This window comes from Prionailurus bengalensis, chromosome A1, assembly GCF_016509475.1.
Source record: "Prionailurus bengalensis isolate Pbe53 chromosome A1, Fcat_Pben_1.1_paternal_pri, whole genome shotgun sequence".
In the NCBI taxonomy this organism is placed as follows: Eukaryota; Metazoa; Chordata; class Mammalia; order Carnivora; family Felidae; genus Prionailurus; species Prionailurus bengalensis.
Genome location: NC_057343.1, coordinates 172,591,130 through 172,612,356, shown reverse-complemented (window position 1 = coordinate 172,612,356; position 21,227 = coordinate 172,591,130). Strand labels below are relative to the sequence as shown.

At 35.3% G+C, this 21,227-nt stretch overlaps 1 long non-coding RNA gene across 1 annotated transcript in view; it reads left to right on the top strand.

The window, feature by feature from the left end:
* LOC122475423 overlaps positions 1–12,996 on the top strand; it is a 30,391-nt gene extending 17,395 nt beyond the window's left edge. Inside the window, exon 3 of the long non-coding RNA XR_006295169.1 lies at positions 12,924–12,996. This is a non-coding gene — a long non-coding RNA (uncharacterized LOC122475423). The remainder of the gene's footprint in view (positions 1–12,923) is intronic.
* The last annotated feature ends 8,231 nt before the right edge of the window (positions 12,997–21,227 follow it).

Below are 21,227 nucleotides of genomic sequence, written 5' to 3'. Positions count from 1 at the left end.
ACTCACCATGCTACTTATCTACCAAGATTCCAGTTTACTGACCCTATATCTACCTCATTTCACCCTTACCAAGTGTATTGTAGACGAAATTTCCACTTTAATTAGCTTGGATTTCAGAGTCTCCCACTGATGTGCCAAGTTCACAACTCTTATACGTTCATTCTTTATCCTTCCACTTAAACCTTGCTACACTCTTTCTCATATATAATATTGGTATTTAGGTAAGAGTCTTCACTTCCTTGGGTCAATGAGTAGAAATTATGGCAATTTCTGGCTCTGAAGTAGAAGCCAGTGGGAAAAATTTGGGAGGGAGGGCAAGGAGGTCTTTTGGAACTTTTAAAATCACATGATGATGGCAGCTTCCACAGGTAAGCTTGGCCCTGGCATACTTAATTCCTCTTCTGTTTAAAGCTTCCTGCTTCATATGGCAATTACCACCCCACAGAGCAGGAACAGTGGGGTCTTGAGAGCCTGTCAATAAGAGTGAAAGAAAAGGATATGAGAAGGGGAGAAGTAGAAGGAAATTAAACTGACTTCCAGGGTTTCCTTGTTCTAGCTATCATGCACATAATTTAATAAGCCCGATGTGCTTTACTTTAAATACAGTTTTGAAAATTTGCATGAAATGAATTTCTGCAAATAAAGTGCTATTTCAGACATACTATTTAAAGTTCGCTCTGGTAAATTTCATTAAGTTGGAAAGAGTGCTTAAAAAATAATCACACTTTCATTTCATAGAAGCTATACCTTTTAATATCAGGTTTGTTTGCATTTATTCCACATTTGATTTTGTAATCACATGTCCAGGAAAATAATTTCTTTTCTTCCACTGGTCAATAGCTATATTAAAATTGCTTACCTGAGGCTGGCCCAAAGAGAATTTTAAAAATCTGATCTTTCTTCTGCTTACTTTTCCCTGTGTTGAAAGCTAGGCTGAGCAATGTAAGCTAAAATAGTACCCTGTTGCCCAAATCAGGCATACTACACCAAATCCTTAGCAGGTTTTCCTTTCTCTTTATGGTGTCACATTTTATTCTTTTGCCATGCAGATTTTTCTTTTCTATTCAGAGAAAATAAAATTATTGGAGGTTTTTTTTGTTTGTTTATTTTTTACATTTCTAAAGGTAAAAGGGAGATTACTAATGTTAATGAGTAAGATATGTTACTATATTTAGGTTACACTAGGTAGGCACTTACCTTGGTGTTTTAATTCACAGAGGAAGATATGAACAAGATCAGAAATTCCTATAATTTGGGAAGACATATAATTTCTGTTTTTCCTAGTATTTTAGCTATATTTTCTGTAATATTACTTATGGGAGAAAAATCAAGCTAGGGTTTACTAGTCATTGACAGTGTTGAGTGAGTATTCATTGAAGTTGGCAGAAAAGTTCAGTAAAGATATCTAAAACATCCATAGTCATTCATCTTAACTGAAATCTTTATAGAACTTCAGACTAGATCCTGTTGTTTCTGTGGGTTGATAGTTGGCAGGAAAAAAAAGCCCACCACATTTCATCCAACAATGCAAAAATTAGAGGGCTTTTTGTTTGATTTGTTTGTTTTCTATTTCTGTGGCACACCACTGTTGGAGATAACATTTTATCCAACTTGAAAAGTGCTATTTATAAGGTAGGTGAAATTCTATTACTGCCAATTTATAGAAGCATGAATTTCATAATGGCGAAAGCAAAGCCGAATGTAGCCAGCAGGTAGCCCTGTTTTCTGATTGTTTCATCTTGCAGAAAATGTCACCAAAGTGTAATTTGCTATTTTGCTTAGAAATTATATGGTGTGCCTAGGTAAAGTCCACAGAGTACAACATAAGGGCTTGAAATAAATCCCCAGGGCCTGAGGAAAAAATGAAAGGAAATTCCATGTTGCATTGAAAATCATCAGGATTTGTTTATTCCTTTATTTTTAAATTAATATGATAGTAGCACATCTTCAGTTGCATAATAGAGATACCGGTTATTTTCACATGGGATTTTTTTTTTCTGATGTAAAAAATCCAACCCCCCAGTTTCAGAATTATCCTCTTCAGGTCTGCCTGAAAACATGTGTGGGTAATTATTTGCCAAGTACTGCCAGGTTTCCACCTTTCTCTCCCATGTAGTCCATTCTCCTTACAGAACTCCAGATAATCTCTAAGAACTTAAATCAGATCATATCTTCCTGCTTAAAAATCCTTCAGTGGAATTTTTATGCCATTCAACATAGAATGAGATCCATACTCCATAGCATTTGCTATAGTACTCCACACCAGCAGTTCTTCTGCATTTTGGTCTCAGCACCTATTTACACTCCTAAACATTGTTGAGGATCCTCAAAAGACTTTGTTTATGTGAGTTATAGCTGTTTATATTTATTATATTAGAAATTTAAACAAAATTTAAACATATTTATTAATCCATTTAAAGACAATAATGCATGTTACCCGACATTTTAATTAAAACTGTATTTTTAAAAACAAAAATTACTAAAAAGAATGGCATTGCTTTATAGTTTTGCAGATTTATTTAATGTTTGGTTTAAAAGGAGCTAGCTGGATTCTCATATCTACCTTTTCATTTAACTTATTATAATAGCACTTATACTTCGCCTCGAATGCAAAGGCCCACTTCGCTCTGGTCTCTTCAGAGAGGTCTTCCTTTTCCATTCACCTATGCAGTCACCCTGTATCCCGTTACTTTGTTTGACTTTCTCCATAGCATTTAAAATTATGTGAAATTATATTATCTATGTCTGTGTTTATTATCCATCTCTACCCACTCAGTTGTAAGCTCTACTTAGGTAAGGACCTTGTTTGTGTTATAAACCATTGTGTAATAGTTCTCAGTTGTTGCTTAACGAATTAACCCCATATATAGCAGCTTAAAACAGCACACATTTATTACCTTACAGTTTCTGTGGGTTCAAAATTTATGTGTGGTGTAGCTGGGTGTCTGTGGCTCAGGATCTCTCCTGAGGTTGGGCTGAAGGATCTCTCAAGCTCACTCCTGTGGTAGTTGGCAGACCTAGGTGATCTACTTCCAGGCTAATTTATATGGGCCTGGCTGCCTCCTTGCATGGCTGGTGGCTTTCCCTAAGGTGACTGATGAGAGAGAGAGAGAGAGAGAGAGAGAGAGAGAGAGAGAGAGAATCCAAGACAGAAGCCACAGTATCCTTATGGCCTAATCTCGGAAGTGACATCCAATCACTTTTGTCATTTCTGTTCATTAGAAGGGAGTCACTAGGTCTAGATCATACTCAAGGGGAGGGGATTACACAGGATGAATAACTGGAGGTGTAGGGATCACCAGGGGCTGAGAGGCTTTTACCATCAACTGTAGCCTCAGGGTCTAAGCATAACGTCTGGTATAGTACATAGTAGGTACTCAGGAAATACTTGTTTAACGAGCATTGTGTCCAGAAAGTACTCAGTAATATGCTTGTTGCCAGAGGTTTTAGCTTTGTTTTCCAAGCAGAAAAGGGATTATTTACCTTATACAGCTTTTAAAATCCATGCTATTATTCATGGCTTCTCTAGTGTATTGTATTATTTAGGTAGTTTGTATAAGCCTAATAGAAAGATAAATATTAAATTTCTTCTGTGGGATAAGAAGACTTGTTGATGGTGCCTTCTGGGGCTTAAAGTGAGAAACTGAGTGAATATATTAGTTTGGAACTGTGATGTGTTCCTGCCCATTAATACCTGTTTTGCTCATTCTTCTTACATAAAATTTTTATTATCTAGAGAGATTGTGCTCTTGTAAGGCCATTGCTCTCTTCTGGTATCTTTGTTTGGCTTCTCTAGGGTAAGGAGCACACTGAATTATGTTGACCGTATTTGTTCTAAGATGTAGTAATTTTAAATTCACTAACTTTGTCCAGGGACAATTGTAATCATTTTCTAAATAAATGTACTATGCTTAATTAATTTATTTACCACATAGAATGGCTTTAGAATATCTTCATGTATCTCTCTACTGTACTATAGTATTATATTAGGTCTTTTGAAGGAAATTACAGCTAGTCTTCACTTTTAGTGATGGTATAATAGCATTGTTTTTAAACTTGTTTCCAGAGCTATGTATATTGGTCATATGTTAGTATGAGTCAACCTTTAAAATTGTTTTTATAACACTCAGTTGGACCTATGACAACAAAGTTATGGTAATTTCAATGAAACGTGGGAATGGAGCAGGAGATACCTTTACAGAATTAGGAATAGGCCTGGGCTAGCTATCTGGTCAATAAAGGGGTGATCTAACAGCAGTGTAAGCCTGTAAAAGGTGAGTTTCTAAATCAGTTAAGGAGAAAGTGGCTGGAGTATTCCAGAGTACAAATGCATCGATTTTACTATTTTGCATAGGATTTTTCAAGTGTGGATGACATCTATGGATGTCACAGATGGAGATTTTTCCCAACAGTGTTCTTGTGAGGTTGGGGCCATGTCTCAAGTTTCCTCTCAGTGCCCTAAGATGGAGTGAGATGATTAAAGGACACAGATTCTGATGTCAGACCAATCTGGGTTTACTCTGCCCTGTCATTCTCTGTGGTAAGTGAAGGAAATAATTTCTATACCTTAGGATTGTTATAAAGATTTTGTGGGAACGGTGCCCGGGTGGCTCAGTCGATTAAGCTTCTGACTTGGGCTCAGGTCATGATGTCTTCGTTGGTGAGTTCGAGTGCCACATCAGGCTGCACTGACAGCATGGAGCCTGCTCGAGATTCTCTTTCTTCCCCTCTCTCAGTCCTTCCCTGACTCGTGCTTTCTCTCTCTCTCAAAATAAATAAGTAAGTAAGTAAATAAATAAATAAATAAACTTAAAAAAAAAAAGATTTTGTGGGAAAGTACATGTAAAACAAATGCCTGACATATATGTTGAGTGTTCAATATTTTTAGCTCTCTTTCTTCAGCTGAAATTTATCAGAACACTGAATATGGAAACCCAGTGATTTTGCTGGGTTTCACATATACTCCTCTTGCTATCATTGTGTAACAGCAAACCTTGCCCCTCGGGTATTTAGAGTCAGTTATCTCCACCAATATGGTGATTCCTTTCTTTACCTGTTTTCACAAAGTCCTCATGGTAGTCAAAGCTTCAACTTCGGTGGAACCCTTACTGCATTTCTGGAAGCAAGTGTCCAGATGAGAATAAAGTTGAGGGGACAGAAAACACAAATTCTGCAAATTGGTCACAGGAATAATGGTGAGAGAGGCCAGTCCTACTGGCACCCTGTTTCTCAGATTCCAGGTGTGGACAGCATAACCTAGATAGATCAATACACATAACTGCATCTGGAAGGAGAGTCCCCCAACCTCACACCGTGTCTTTCTGGAACTGGCAGCTTAGCAGAGCCTTTAATAAACTATTCTATTGTTCTATTTGTCTGTGGACATATGCCTGCTTGTGTATTTCCTTCGCTTTAAGAGATTGCTTTGGATCTTATGCCAGTAAATTGGGAATTCTGTCAGCTCTCAGATGGATTGTTTTATCTTGGCCATAGCTCCAGAACACCCCATGGTGAACTGAGGAATAGGGTGTACCTGTGTGCATTACTTACCACAGCAATGACTGCAGTCAAAGCTGGGTCAAGAGAGTGTGAGGCAGGACATGGGAAGTATGGAATATATACTATATGCTGTTTTGTAACTTGCATGTTTCTTTGAATAAATTTGTTCATGGGTTATTTTATTGTTTTTATTTTGTTAACCTGATTTTTATTTATTCTACTCATTTTCTTTTTTTTCTAATTTATTAACCACTGGTTTTATGTTTGTTATATTGCTTTCTCATGGATTTATTTTGCTTGCCTTTCCTATTTCTTGAATGTAATACTTAGATTTTTTAAATTAGCAATATAAATATTTGAGACCATTTTCTTCATTGGCTATAATACAGTGTTTTTATTATTATTTTCTTAAAAAGATAATCTGCAATTTTGGTTTTCATTTCCTCTTTGACCCAAGAGTTGTTTAACAGAGAGGCTTTTTCTTAACCTTTTATTTTGAAGTAGTATGTAGTTTTCAAAGAAGTTATGAGAATAGCCAAAGAACCATCCTATATCCTTACCTGGTTTTACCAAATGTTAACATTTTACCACATTTGCTTTGTCATTGTCTCTGTCTCTTCAAGTGTGTGCACACATATACATGCACTATTCCTTTTTCCTGAATCAACTAAAAGTGAGTTACAGGCAAGATGTGCCATTTTCCTTTATATATTTTAGTATGCAGTTTCTAAAAAAAAAAAATCACAATACAACCTAGGTAATCACAATATAACCATCTTTATAAGAAAATTAACATTGACACAACTTTATCATCTAATCCAGACACCTTATTTAAATTTTGCTAATTGGCCCAATGGATGCCCTTTCTAACAATGGATTCAGGACTCAATTCAGGATCATATGTTGCTTTTTAGTTGTCTCTTCATTTTTATTCAGTCTAGAATAGTCTCTAAACATTTTCTTGTCTTTTACGATCTTGACATTTTAGGAGAATACAGGTCAGTTTTTGTTGTTATTGTTGGATGTCCCTCAATTTAGGAGTCTGCAGTTTCCTCATTATGCAATTCTATTTATGTATTTTCAGCAGAAATATTATACAGGTGCTTTGTTTTGCTCAGTGTATCACATCAGGAGCCATACAATATCAATTTTCCCCATTGTTGGTAATGCTAAATTGAATCACTTGGTTAAGGTTTCTTTATTGTAAAGGTTTAGTTTTCTTTACAGTGAAGTACCTATTTTTAATCCTTTTTTAATTAGTAAGTACTTTGTGGGGAGATGTGTTGAGATTATGTAAATGTCATGTTTCTCAGCAAACTCTCCTATTAGTTTTAGCATCTGTTGTTGATGTTTGCATGATTTAATTATTACTGCCATGGCTGCAGTTTTTAATTCCATCATTCTTTTCATATTTATTCTAAATAACTGTATTATTATAAATTGCTCTTCCTTTTTCTCTCTCCTCCTTCCTTCCTTCTTCCCTTTTTCCCCTTCCTTCCTTTCTATCAGGCACTACACGTGGATTATTATCTTATTCAACAGTTAAAACCCATTGCTATCATTTATTTTGATGCTCAAATTGATGCAGTTTTGGCTAGTCAGAACTTACAGCTGTTCTGTATACTTTTGACAAAAACTCATCATTTTTTAAAAATCAATTTTATTTCTTGGCATAGTATTTGGAAGTTGGATTCAGGAGCTTGACCTGATTCAGGCCTAGTCCCTTTGGTAAAACTCTAATTGGTATTTGGAAAGACCATGGGGTGGTGGGGTGGGGGGAAACTTTATGTCTGGTTGTCTCTATTTTTGTAATGGGAGTAATCTGTATCTCGTAATTCACTGAGTTCACAAAATAATGGTATAGTGCCTAATAAAAACGTAGGATATGAAATAATGAATTAGTTCCATATTAATCTCTGAAGGTGACTAATGACTACTTTTTAGTATCATTATGAATTGATGGATTCAAATATATTTGGCTGATTTCAGTCCATTGCTATTATTATCTTTAGTGAAGCTCAAATTGTCCATCTTTGGCAGATGGGAGCCTCTTTAAGTTGGTTCTTGAGTCCTCCTGACATAACCCTAATAATCTTTCATAGCTTCCTCCTCTCTGGCATGACAAAATACTCCAGATTTATTTTATGTATTTCCTCCCTAGTCCCGGAATCAACTCTTTTTCTGAGATGGTATCTATCTCTCAACCTTTTAAAAAATCATCACTACCCCCAAGAGAAAATTAAAGTTAAATTAATGTATTCTTAATTAAAGAAATAAAATATTAAGAGATGAGATTTTTTTAGGTAGAGTTGAGCTTTGGAAGACCACAAACCACTGTATTAAAAGAGTTTTTTCATCCCCCAACAAATCAAATTTCTCTTCCTTGGTGGTGAGGGAGGTGATACCACCCTATTGAGGGCATGCTCTAAAAAGCCCTGGTTTATTTTAGTGGAAATGATCTTTCAAGACCACAAGCTGAGCACTATGGATACCTCAGTATTACTGGGTTTTTACTTAGCTTCTTTTCTACTATGCCTTCATCTCCTTTCTTCCAAGCTGAACATCCTGTAATTATCCCCTTGCTTTATTCCACATTGTACCACAACACATTCATAATAGCAGTGCTAATGCTATTACCAACAATGATTACTCCAAACAGTTAAAAATGTGCTCTGCATATGCTCTTCTTTCTCTCTCTCTCCCTTCCCTCCTTTTAAAATGATTCTACTATCTGTGTCGTTTGAGCTTAGAGTCATCAGGTAGTATACTCTCTCCTTTTAATCGTCATTTAGTTGTAGTTCTACATGAAACTATTTAATGCTTAAATAAAATTTATTTAGTGTCTTATGGTAATCTCTCTCTGGCTATACAGGTTGTTTGAAGCTTGTTCTCTAGTGGATCCTCAGGAGGGCTCATGGGAACACAGTCGCTAACTTTTTGCACATTGATATCAATTGTTCTTTATATTTGAAAGTCAGTTTGGGCTGGGTAAAATCCTTGGCTTACATTTTCTTTCTTAGAATGTCTTAACTATATATGTTAACAGCATTTTCTTTGTAGCATAAAACAGTGCCAAAAGATAATTAATTTGATGAATATCTAGTTTCCTTTTCTTTATAAGTCCCTTGCTCAGTTTTTAAAAAGTGCTTGAAGGGCATTTCTCTTTTTCTTCAAAGTCCAACCATTTTGCTAGCATATGTCTCGGTATTGATAATTATGAATCTCAATATGTAGTTTCAGAGAGTTTAAGGGAAGTTTTATTGAGTTTTCAATTTTTGGCAAATGTTCTCAAACCTTGCTTAGGTATTCTTTTTTTCAGAGGCTCCTATTATCAATATTGGGTCTCTTTGTTTATTTTTAGTATTTGTCACTGTCTCTTAAATCCTTTTTAACTTTGTCTGTTCCTTTTTGATTTATGTCTTTCATTCCTTTCTAATTTTTAACATATTTCCTTTCACCTTATAATTCTGTCCAGGCATTATGTATTATGTTTATTTGCTTTTTTGCTCCTCCTGTGTTCCTCATTACTGAAATGGTTTTTGCTCCTTCTGTTTATTCCTCATTACTGAAATGGTTTTCTAAAACTTATTTTTATTTCTTGTATGAGCCCTGTCACTTTATTTCTGAGGGTTTTTTTTTAATGATCTGATATTGTTTTTTCATGTCTTATACCATTTCTTAATGTCTATTTGCTCATTTTGAAGTAGTTTTGGTCTGATATATGGGCACATCCTTTTGGCATGCTTTCATTATTGGTACTGTTTTTCTGCTCCTTTATTCTCTTTTTTCCTTTTCATAAGGTATAAGATTTGACCTTAATCCTCATCTTTCCAAATTTTATGAGAAACCAGTTTTTCTCAACTTTTAGAAGGAGATGACTCAGGAAGTATTTCTAGCTTCTAGTTTCTTTTCCTGTTGTTTTTAGGTAGTATTAAGTAATATGGTGACTTCCTTCCTGAGGTTTCCTGGTTTCTTCCCATAAGCTTTTTCTCCTCCTTTGTCTCAGTTGTCACTATCCTGCTTAACTTGATCTCCTCCCTGTGTGGTCTCTGTCTTGGAAGAGAGCCCCAGCTGATCACTTCTGGAAGTTCATAGACTACTTGGGTCTCTTCAAAGTTTACTAGATACTTCATCCTCTCACCTGTTTTTAGCTTTAGAAACTGCCAGTTTCAGCTTCTGTTCTTAAGCTGGTCTGCAGTGACTTCCAATGAATATTTATTGGTTTTCTGGGTGCTCCCCCACTCTTCAGGTTCATCATCTACTCTGTTATTACGTTTTACTTCTTCTCACTCAGTTGCTGATTAAAGAGCTTTTAAAGACAAAAGGAAAAAGACTTTTTAAGAGGGCAAAAGTTAATTCTTGTTGGGAGTGGGGTTCATTTCTGTATCCATAGAAGGTTATCACTTAAAATTTTTCAAAGCATGGCCTAATTATATTTGTTTTAACAAAATTAGCTAATCAAAAATATAAGAGTTTTCCCTTATTCGATTTTGAAAGAAAAATGTGTTTTTAAAATGTAAAGGCCAATTTTTCATTTTCTTTTTATTCTTTTGTTTTTTGTTTGTTTGTTTTGTTTGGGGTGGGGGCGTGGAGGGAGAGAGAGAATCTCAAGCAGAATCCCATCACGTGGGCTAGATCCCATGACCCTGAGATCATGACCTGAGCTGAAATCAAGAGCCAGACACTCAAATGACTGAGCCACCCAGGTGCCCCTCTTTTCATTCTTTTTGGAGAAATATGTCTTGCTAGCTGAATTTATAAAGTTAATTACTTTATCCTTATTTCAGCAGTTGATCATTTGAGCAAGGATTTTAAACTGGACATATAAATAATTTTCATGATTTATTTGTCCTTCCATTCTTTAATGATGCTTAATTTCCAGTTAGATTATTCTCATATTCTATTGTTTCTCATATTATTAAGCCAAGAAGGTTATGAAGGTATATTTATTAACTGGAACTGAAAGAATATATGTGCTCCAAGGACCAAAATCTTCAAGGAGAATTATGAAAACTGCTGAATGACCCAAAAAGCATCATAGATTTAGGAAAGAAGACTACACTGTAGAGAAGAATAGGGGAAGAGATAAGAGAGGAAGAAAGAAGGAAAAAAAAATGGGAGGTGAAATTGTGGATGTAATTAAAAAAATTTTTTTTTTCAACGTTTATTTATTTTTGGGACAGAGAGAGACAGAGCATGAACGGGGGAGGGGCAGAGAGAGAGGGAGACACAGAATCGGAAACAGGCTCCAGGGTCTGAGCCATCAGCCCAGAGCCTGACGCGGGGCTCGAACTCACGGACCGCGAGATCGTGACCTGGCTGAAGTCGGACGCTTAACCGACTGCGCCACCCAGGCGCCCCAGTGATTTTAGATCAGGTTATCACTGTTGCACTAAACCAGAATGCCATTGGTATACTTCCATATTTCTCTTCCACAATAAAGTAACACACACACACACACACACACACACACACACACACACACCTGGAATGAAATGACCCTTAGAAATATGAACTTAAGGTTTCTCCATGTCTTTGCATGGTTGGATAGCTCTTTTCTTTCTAGCACTGAATAATATTACATTGTCTGTATTTACCATAGTTTCCATTTACCTGCTAAAAAAAATCTTGGTTGCTTCCAACTTTTGGCAATTATAAATAAAACTTCAGTAAATATCCATGTGTAGTTTTTATGTGGACAGAAGTTTTCAACTCCTTTGGATAAATACCGAGAAGCACAATTGTTGGATCTTGTGGTAAAAGTGTGTTTAATTTTGTAAGAAATTGCCAAACTTTCTTTCAAAGTGGCTGTACCCTTTTGCATTCCCGCCAGCAATGAATGAGAGTTCCTATTGCTCTACATGCCTGTCAGCATTTGGTGTTGTCAGTGTTCCAGATTTTGGCCATTCTAATAGGTGTATAGTAGTATCTCGTTGTTGCTTTAATTTTTTTTTTCCCCTGATGATATATGATGTGGAGCATTTCTTTGTAAGCTTATTTGCCATTTATATATCTTCTTTGGTGAGGTATCTGTTAAAGTCTTTGGCCATTTTTTAAACAAGTTGTATGTTTTCTTATTCTCATATTCTTCCTCTTCTTGAAAGAATAAAATCCAAAAGGCATATTGCTATGTAGTGTTTAATTGTTAGCATTTGTCCTCTCAAAATATATTGGGAGTCAAAGATAACTTTATTTTAGTCAACATGCCCTAACAAGAAGAAAGTTTTTATTTATGTAACTTCCTTTCCAAAGAAAGTTGAGAAGTTAAACCAATGAATCAGTCCCAGGTAGAAATAAGGGGATGAGAGAAAACCTCCTCTTTGTGATGTGTAGCCTAGAGAAAGTATGATCAGACCAGTAGGCCTGCTCTGTTGGAGAGGGGTCTGGTGGCACTGGGGATGGGAACTGGTAGATACCAAAAAAGGTTCAGCTCTGTCACATGCCTGGACTACTGTGTTTGGCCCTCTTTCCATCCTATTTGGGTAATTCCTCTGGCCCTTCATGAACATATGTCTGTAGGAAGTGGCATCCATGGAAAACCCAGGAGAGAATCTACCCTTGAAAGGAATTTGCGGACCTTATGAGAAAACCATTAACAAAAATCAGATTACTTCTTATAAAATTTCTGTGAAGTTTGTAGGAGATGACTATTATCTAAATAACCACAAATGGATAAAATATTCAGTTAGTTCTAGCTGCTTCTGCCTTAGTTCCAGCTGTTTGGTTTTTTGTTGTTGTTGTTTTGTTTTTTTTGTTTTACATACTGTGCTACTGCTTCATTGCCACGTTAGAGAAATAGAGAAATCTGGATCTTAACAATTTTCTCTTGTTTCCTAATGTCCATTTTTGCAAAAGGCATAAAAATCTTTGGGTAAAAACTGAGACCCAATCACAATGTAGAGATTATTTACACCTATCTAGAAGAAAAATATTAGCACATACCTGGAGAATGAGAATTCCTTATCATGTAATTTCTCATTTTCCCTGGGAGTAAGTACCTTGAGGAATGTACATTACTTAAGGAATGCATTCTGGTTACTGATTTTGTGTTCAACAAATGTTGGGCCTTCCTACTGGAGTGTGATTTCAGTTTTTCTGACTAGATAAGACAGCTATTCTGCTTATCATAGAGAGACTCTGCTTATGTTCCAAGATCTGTGATTTGATGACTTGACCAGCCCTGTACCATTCTGATGTTGCTAACTAGCTAGTTGCTTTACACAGTTATCATATTTTATAATGTGAAACTTGCACTGTCACAGGCCTGTCACTTATAGACTTTAAGAAGTCTATAATTCAGTGGTTTCCTTAAAATTTCTGGTGGTGCCTTTCAAAATATTCACATATTTAAGCCTCACTGAATCAGAATCTCCTGTTAGTCGAACCCAGAAACCCATTGATCTTGTCCCTCGCTTCTCTTTCAGAAACGATACCACCCAAATCATCTTGCAAACCACATGGAAAACTGGTAAGTGTGGGAGCACTGTAGTTTTATTTCTCATTTAATCAGACTGTAAATAAGTAAGCAGAGAATTGTGAAAGGAGAAAATGGCCTCAAAAGAAAGACAGTTTGCTTTTAAACGTTCTCTATTTCACAACCTGTTTCTATTTGAAGCAGAAGTTCTTGAAATACTCTGAAGCTCTACGAAGTCTTTCATGCCCAGTTGGAATAGAAGCTCCTGCCCTCATTTGTACTGTTAACATGCTATCACTCTCAGTAGGATAGAATACGGGCTGACTCTTGTGTTTGCCATGTTTAGTGGATGTTTTTGTAATGTTTAGTTTTTACCACCTATGTTGACGTTTCTGGTGTCAAGAGATTGTTATTTTCTTTTAACTTTCATTGAATAAGAATTTGGTAAAATAAAGTACAGAGTGAAGATAAAGACATTGCTAGGGCTTATTTTTAGAGAGGAAGGCTTTTTACACAGCAGAATGATCTTTAACTTTAAAAATTAAAGTTTCTTGGGGTGTCTCGGTGACTCAGTCACTTACGCATCCAAATCTTGATCTCAGCTCAGCTCTTGATCTCAGAGTCATGAGTTTAAGTCCTGTGTTGGGCTCCATGCTGGACATGAAGCCTACTTAAAAACAAACAAATAAATAAATAAAATTAAAGTTTTTTATAATATAGACAAATTGTTAACTATGACATGGATTTTTTTTTCCCTTTAAGTGAATAATCGAGTCAAAGAAGTGTTACTTTGATTAGTTTTACCTATTTGAATTCCATACATGGAATTATTCTGGGTACTTCTGTAACTTCCTCCTACTATTCAGTGATATGTTTTTGTGGTTTTTCTCTATGCTCTTACAAAGCTCATTCATTTCTACTTCTGTGGATATTGATATCTGTGGATATTCAAGTTTCTTTATTTGTTCTATTGTTGATGATATTTAGATTATTTTCAGTTTTCTTTTGTTACAGTTTTGCTGTGAATATGCTTTTAAGAAATCTTATTGATATATAATTTATATCACTTAGAGTTCACTCATTTAAAATGTACACACAGTTTAATGTTTTTTATTGTACTTAAAAATTGTGTAATATCACAAAATCTAATTTTAGAACATTTCATCATGCCAAGAATAAATCCTATAACCCATTAATAATCACTCCTCTCCCCCACCTCACATTTTCCCTCAGCTCCTGAAAACCACTAATCTACTTTTATCTCTATAGGTTTGCCTATTCTGGACATTTCATATAAATGGAATCATATAATATGTGGCCTTTTGCCTGACTTTCTTCATTAACACAATGTTTTTGAGGTTCATCCTTACTGTGTGTGTCAGTACTTCATTCTTTTTTATTGCCAAATAGTATTCCAATGTATGGATAGAGCACATTTTGTTTATCCTTTCATCAGTTGATGGACATTTGGGTTGTTTCCACTATTCATATATTTTTTATACATAAGTTTTTATAAGTTTCATATGTACTAAATTGCATATAGTAACTCTATGTATAATATTTTGAGTTACTGCCAACTGTTTCCCATAGTGGCAGTATTACTTTATATCCTCACTGGCAATGTGTGAGAGTTTCAATTTTTCCACATCCTCACCAACACTTGTAACTGCATGTCTTCTTGATAATAGTCATCTTAATGGTGTGAACTGATACCTCATTGTGGTTTTGATTTGCATTTTCCTCGTAACTAATGATGCTGAGTATCTTTCCATGTACTTACTGGCTATCCATATACCTTCTTTGGAGAATGAAGGTATTTTCAGTCTTTTTTCCCCACTTTAAAACTTGCGTATTTGCCTTTTTACTGTTGAATTGAGAGAGTTATTTTTACCCCAGTTTTATTAAGAAATAATTGATATACACCACTGTATATTAATAAATAATTGATATACATTATTGTATAAGTTTAAGGTGTACAGCTCAATGATGGTTTGATTTTGACCTTTGAACCATGGGGAACCAATCCCCACGCAGATGAAAACCCAAGTATAACTTTTGACTTTCACCGTAACTACTAATAGCCTACTGTTGACTGGAAGCCTTACTGATAACATAAGCAGTAGATTAACACCTATTTTGTATATTACATGTAATCTATACTGTATTCTTAAAGTACTAGAGAAAAGAAAATGTCATTAAAATCATAAGAGAAAATACATTTATAGTACTGTACTGTATTTATCAAAAAAAAAAAAAAATACACAAATAAGTGGACCAGTGCAGTTCAAACCCATGTTGTCAATTCCTTTGGTGAGTTGGGTGATAATCTACCAGGAAGGGGGCACAGTAGCACTGATGAAGATAAATCAACTGTACTGACAGTCTCGTGAAGTGTGGGGAAAACTGACAAGTAAGGTATGCTCTGAATTAATACAATAGAGATCCAAGAGGGAGAACATAACTCAAAACAAAAATATTCCTAATTGATAAAAAGCATGGGGCACCTGGGTGGTCAGTGGGTTAAGTGTCTGACTCTTGACTTTGCCTCAGGTCATGATCCTCATGGTTCCTGACATTGAGCCCCAGATCTGGCTCTGCCCTGACAGTGTGGAGCCTGCTTGGAATTCTCTCTCCCTCACCCTCTGCCCCTCTCCTGCTAATGATCTCAATCTCTCTCTCTCTCTCTCTCTCTCTCAAAATAAATAAACTTAAAACAAAAAACTAACACCAAGAGTCATTCTTTCTTACATATCACCCATCAGATTTATCACTGAGTCTTATGTATTGTACCTTCAAATATATCTTAAATATGTCTGCTTCTCTCCATTTATAGAGCCCTACACTAATCCTAGCTGTCATTTCAACATTACATGTCTCTTGGTGTCTGCTTTGCATACTTCTAATCCATTCTCCATGTAGTGGAAAGACCTTTTAGAAACATAAATTGAGTCATGCCATTTTTCCATTAAAAACCTTTCAATGTTTTCTTGTTGCTCTTTTATAAAAATCCTCAAAACAGTGAGGTGACTGACATGTTCAGTGAAGAATACGTGCATTTCGAAAGAGCCAGTATAGAAATAATATAGAAATGTAAAAATGAGTATGCAAGTAAAAAGTGAGTGAAATAGAAATTTAGCTTCATTTCTGATGTCAACTAGTTATACACCCCAGCTTACCTTTTTTAGAAGGACTAAAATATTTAGGGTCTGTTCAGTTATAAAATTTTAAGGAATTGTGTTTTATATTTTTTAAAAATTTTAATTTTAATTCCAGGATAGTTAACATACAGTATTTTATTAGTTTCAGGTATACAATGTAGTGATTCAACAATTCTATAGATTTTTAGTGTTCATCATAAGTGTACTCTTTAATCCCCATCACCTATTTCACCCATCTCTTCTCCCACCTCCCCTCTGGTAACCATCAGTTTGTTCTCTATATTTGAGTCAGTATTTTAGTTTGTCTCTCTTTTAATTTGTTTGTTTTGTTTCTTAAATTCCCCATATGACTGAAATGATAAGGTATTTGTCTTTCTCTGATTGACTTATTTCACTTAGCATTTTACCCTCTATATCCATTCATATTGTTGCTAATCACAAGATTTCATTCTTTTTTAAGGATGGGTAATATTCCATTGTGTGTGTGTAGATATATATATCACATCTTTTTTTTATTAAAATTTTTTTTTATTAGAGAGCAGGGGAGGGGGCAGAGAGAGAGAGAGAGAGAGAGAGAGAGAGAGAGAGAGAGAATCTCAAATAGGCTCCAAGATCAGCGCAGAGCCTGACATGGGGCTCAATCCCACAACCCTGGGATCATGACCTGAGCCAAAATCAAGAGTTTGATGTTCAACTGAGCATCAACAGGTGCCTAATATCAGGTCTTTTTTATACATTCATCTATTGATGGACACTTGGGCTCCTTCCATAATTTGGCTATTGTAAATATTGCTGCAATAAACATAGTGGTGCATATATCTTTTTGAATTAGTGTTTTTGTATTCTTTGGGTAAATATCCACTAGTGAAATTGTGTGGTAATTCTATTTTTAATTTTTTAAGGAACCTCCATACTGTTTTCCACGGTGACTGCACCAGTTTACATTCCCACCAATGGTGCATGAGGATTCCTTTTTCTCCACATCCTTGCCAACAACTTGTTGTTTCTTGTGTTTTTTATTTTAGCCATTCTGACAGGTGTGAGGTGATATTTCATTGTGGTTTTGATTTTTATTTCCCTGATGATGAGTGATGTTGAGAATCTTTTCATGTGTCTGTTGGCCATCTGTATGTCTTCTTTGGAGAAATGCCTGGGTTTTTAAAAATTAGGTTATCTGTGTGTTTTTTTTTTTTTTTTTTTTTTTACTGTTGAGTTGTATAAGTTCTTTATATATTTTGGAGACTAACCCTTTATCAGATATGTCATTTGCAAGTATTTTCTCCCATTGAGTAGGTTGTCTTTTACTTCTGTTGATTGTTTCCTGTGCTTCGCAGAGGTTTTGATTTTGAGGTAGTCCTAATAGTTTATTTTAACTTTTGTTCCATTAGCCTGAGGACACATATCTAGAAAAAATGTTGCTACAACTGATATCTGAGAAATTACTGTCTGTGCTCTCTTTTAGGATTTTTATAGTTTCAGGTCTCACATTTAGGTCTTTAATCCATTTTGAGTTTATTTTTGTGTATGATGTGAGAATGTGGTTGTTTCTTCCTCCCTCCCTTTCTTTCTTTCTTTCTTTCTTTCTTTCTTTCTTTCTTTCTTTCTTTCTTTCTTTCTTTTTTTGTATGTAGCTGTTCAGTTTTCCCAACACCGTTTGTTGAAAAGACTGTCTTTTTCCCATTGGATATTCTTGCCTCCTTTTTCAAAGATTAACTGACCATATAAATCATGAGTTTATTTCTGGGATCTCTATTCTGTTTCATTGATCTATGTATCTCTTTTTGTGCCAGTACCACACTATTTTTTTTTCAATTACTACAGATTTGTAGTATCTCTTGATATCTGGAAGGGTCTTTTGTGGTTCCATACAAATTCTAGGACTTTTTGTTCTACTTCTGTGAGAGATGCTGTTGATGTTTTGATAGAGATTGCATTAAATCTGTAGATTGCTTTGGGTAGAATGGACATTTTAACAATATTTGTTCTTTCAATCCATGAGCATGGAATACCTTTCTGTTTGTGTCATCTTCAGTTTCTTTAATCAGTGTTTTATAGTTCTCACAGTATATTTTGTCTTTTTTGATGCTAAAAATGTGTCATTATTTCTGAATAATAATATCTTTAGTTTTCATACAGTTACACAATTTAAAAAGTGTTTGTGCATGTGATGTATCCTGTATGATGTCCTTACCTTCTCTCTGCCTTTCCTTTTTTCAGATTAAACAGACTAGAATAGAATAGCTGAGTTTCCCGAGATTTTGTTTTCATTATTCTACTTTGCTTATTCCAAAAAAATGCCATGCAGTATGTTCAGGATAGGATAATATATCCTTTAAAAATAAAATAATTCCTATCAGTTGAATTTGGGAAATAAAAACAACTTATAGATATACCAATACTTGCTAATCAAAGTAAATGTTGAAGAATTTTGCTTTGTATAATCTAGTTTGAATAATTCTGTGAATATTTTAGTGAATATAAGTGAAAATTCTCAGTTATATTTATTTTTATTCCTAGAATATGTAAATAATATAACTTAAAATATACCAATGATCTGAATAATAATTCTGAAAATTCTTCTAATCCAATTAACAAATTAAAATTTCTTATCATTCCTTTTTTTTTAGTATGGCATGTCTGGCAATCTGCATGAAGGGAAGTGGAAATCTACAGGGAATAAAATTGAGAAAACTCAGTAACAAATTGCCATCATGCACATGTAATATTCTGCTATGTTTCTAATAGCCTCTAAGCCATAATTTTCTAATGGAATGAAATAACTCTGTCAGAGGCAAAAATCAATACTTTCAAAGTACACACTAATGTTCTGTGAAATTAGAAATTGACCTTTTTTCCTTTTAAAGAATAAATACAAGTGGGTTTAGATATTTGGAGTATATATAACATTTGAAATACAAATATCTTGAATATCTCTGCTGACAAATAAATTGTAAGTGTTATATGTGTGTTGTTACAAGTCTTTTTCCTTACTGATAATAGATTATAAGTAAAAACTTGATTCTACAAAATATGGCTACTAATAAATTAAAACAATTTTTGTTTTAATTTTTAATGTTGCTCAAATTACAACTAGAACAGACATGATATATTTTAAAACTAAACATTTTATTTATCAACTAAAAAACACTATTCTCTTTCACTGTTCTTGAAGTTCCTGATGTTATTAACTTGCAGTGAGTATGCATATGAAATCTCCTGTCTGGTAAGATTTTTTCCTCAACAGGGAACAAATTGTTGTCAATAAATCAAACTGCTGTACTAGCTCTAGGAAGTAGCATGAACATATTTAGCTTTTAAGGTATTTTGTGTAGGTTCTTGTTGAGATTGTTGAGTAAATTCACCCAGCTAATATTGTTAGCCTCTTACTATGTTCAAGTCATTTGGCATTTATTGTTCCAGCTGGGGATGTTTGAAAGGAAAGGTGGATGTTCCACATAAAACTCGTGTTCCACACGAGTTTCTAACTAGTTCCCTTGATCTATCTGCAGATTGACTTGAATTGGTGCATAGTCGAGATATTTGCTACTTTGAGGGTCACTGGGTAACTCAGTTGGTGAAGCAACTGACTCTTGATTTTGGGTCAGGTCATGATCTCACTGTGATAAGATAGAGCCGCTCTTTGGCTTTGCACTGGGTGTGAAGCCTGCTTAAGATTCTCTCTCCCTCTTTCTCTGCCCCTCTCCTATTTGGGTTCTCTCTCTCTCTCTCTCTCTCTCTCTCTCTCTCTCTCTCTCAAAAAAAAAAAAAAAACAAGATATTTGCTACTGTGGAGTTTCTTTCTTTTTTTTTTTTTATTAGTGACTTTTTTTTTATTTTTAATTTAATTTAATTTTTTATTTTTTTTTAATGAAATTTATTGACAAATTGGTTTCCATACAACACCCAGTGCTCATCCCAAAAGGTGCCCTCCTCAATACCCATCACCCACCCTCTCCTCCCTCCCACCCCCCATCAACCCTCAGTTTGTTCTCAGTTTTTAACAGTCTCTTATGCTTTGGCTCTCTCCCATTCTAACCTCTTTTTTTTTTTTTTCCTTCCCCTCCCCCATGGGTTCCTGTTAAGTTTCTCAGGATCCACATAAGAGTGAAACCATATGGTATCTGTCTTTCTCTGTATGGCTTATTTCACTTAGCATCACACTCTCCAGTTCCATCCACGTTGCTACAAAAGGCCATATTTCATTTTTTCTCATTGCCACGTAATATTCCATTGTGTATATAAACCACAATTTCTTTATCCATTCATCAGTTGATGGACATTTAGGCTCTTTCCATAATTTGGCTATTGTTGAGAGTGCTGCTATGAACATTGGGGTACAAGTGGCCCTATGCATCAGTACTCCTGTATCCCTTGGATAAATTCCTAGCAGTGCTATTGCTGGGTCATAGGGTAGGTCTATTTTTAATTTTCTGAGGAACCTCCACACTGCTTTCCAGAGCGGCTGCACCAATTTGCATTCCCACCAACAGTGCAAGAGGGTTCCCGTTTCTCCACATCCTCTCCAGCATCTATAGTCTCCTGATTTGTTCATTTTGGCCACTCTGACTGGCGTGAGGTGATACCTGAGTGTGGTTTTGATTTGTATTTCCCTGATAAGGAGCGACGCTGAACATCTTTTCATGTGCCTGTTGGCCATCCGGATGTCTTCTTTAGAGAAGTGTCTATTCATGTTTTCTGCCCATTTCTTCACTGGGTTATTTGTTTTTTGGGTGTGGAGTTTGGTGAGCTCTTTATAGATTTTGGATACTAGCCCTTTGTCCGATATGTCATTTGCGAATATCTTTTCCCATTCCGTTGGCTGCCTTTTAGTTTTGTTGGTTGTTTCCTTTGCTGTGCAGAAGCTTTTAATCTTCATAAGGTCCCAGTAATTCACTTTTGCTTTTAATTCCCTTGCCTTTGGGGATGTGTCGAGTAAGAGATTGCTACGGCTGAGGTCAGAGAGGTCTTTTCCTGCTTTCTCCTCTAAGGTTTTGATGGTTTCCTGTCTCACATTTAGGTCCTTTATCCATTTTGAGTTTATTTTTGTGAATGGTGTGAGAAAGTGGTCTAGTTTCAACCTTCTGCATGTTGCTGTCCAGTTCTCCCAGGACCATTTGTTAAAGAGGCTGTCTTTTTTCCATTGGATGTTCTTTCCT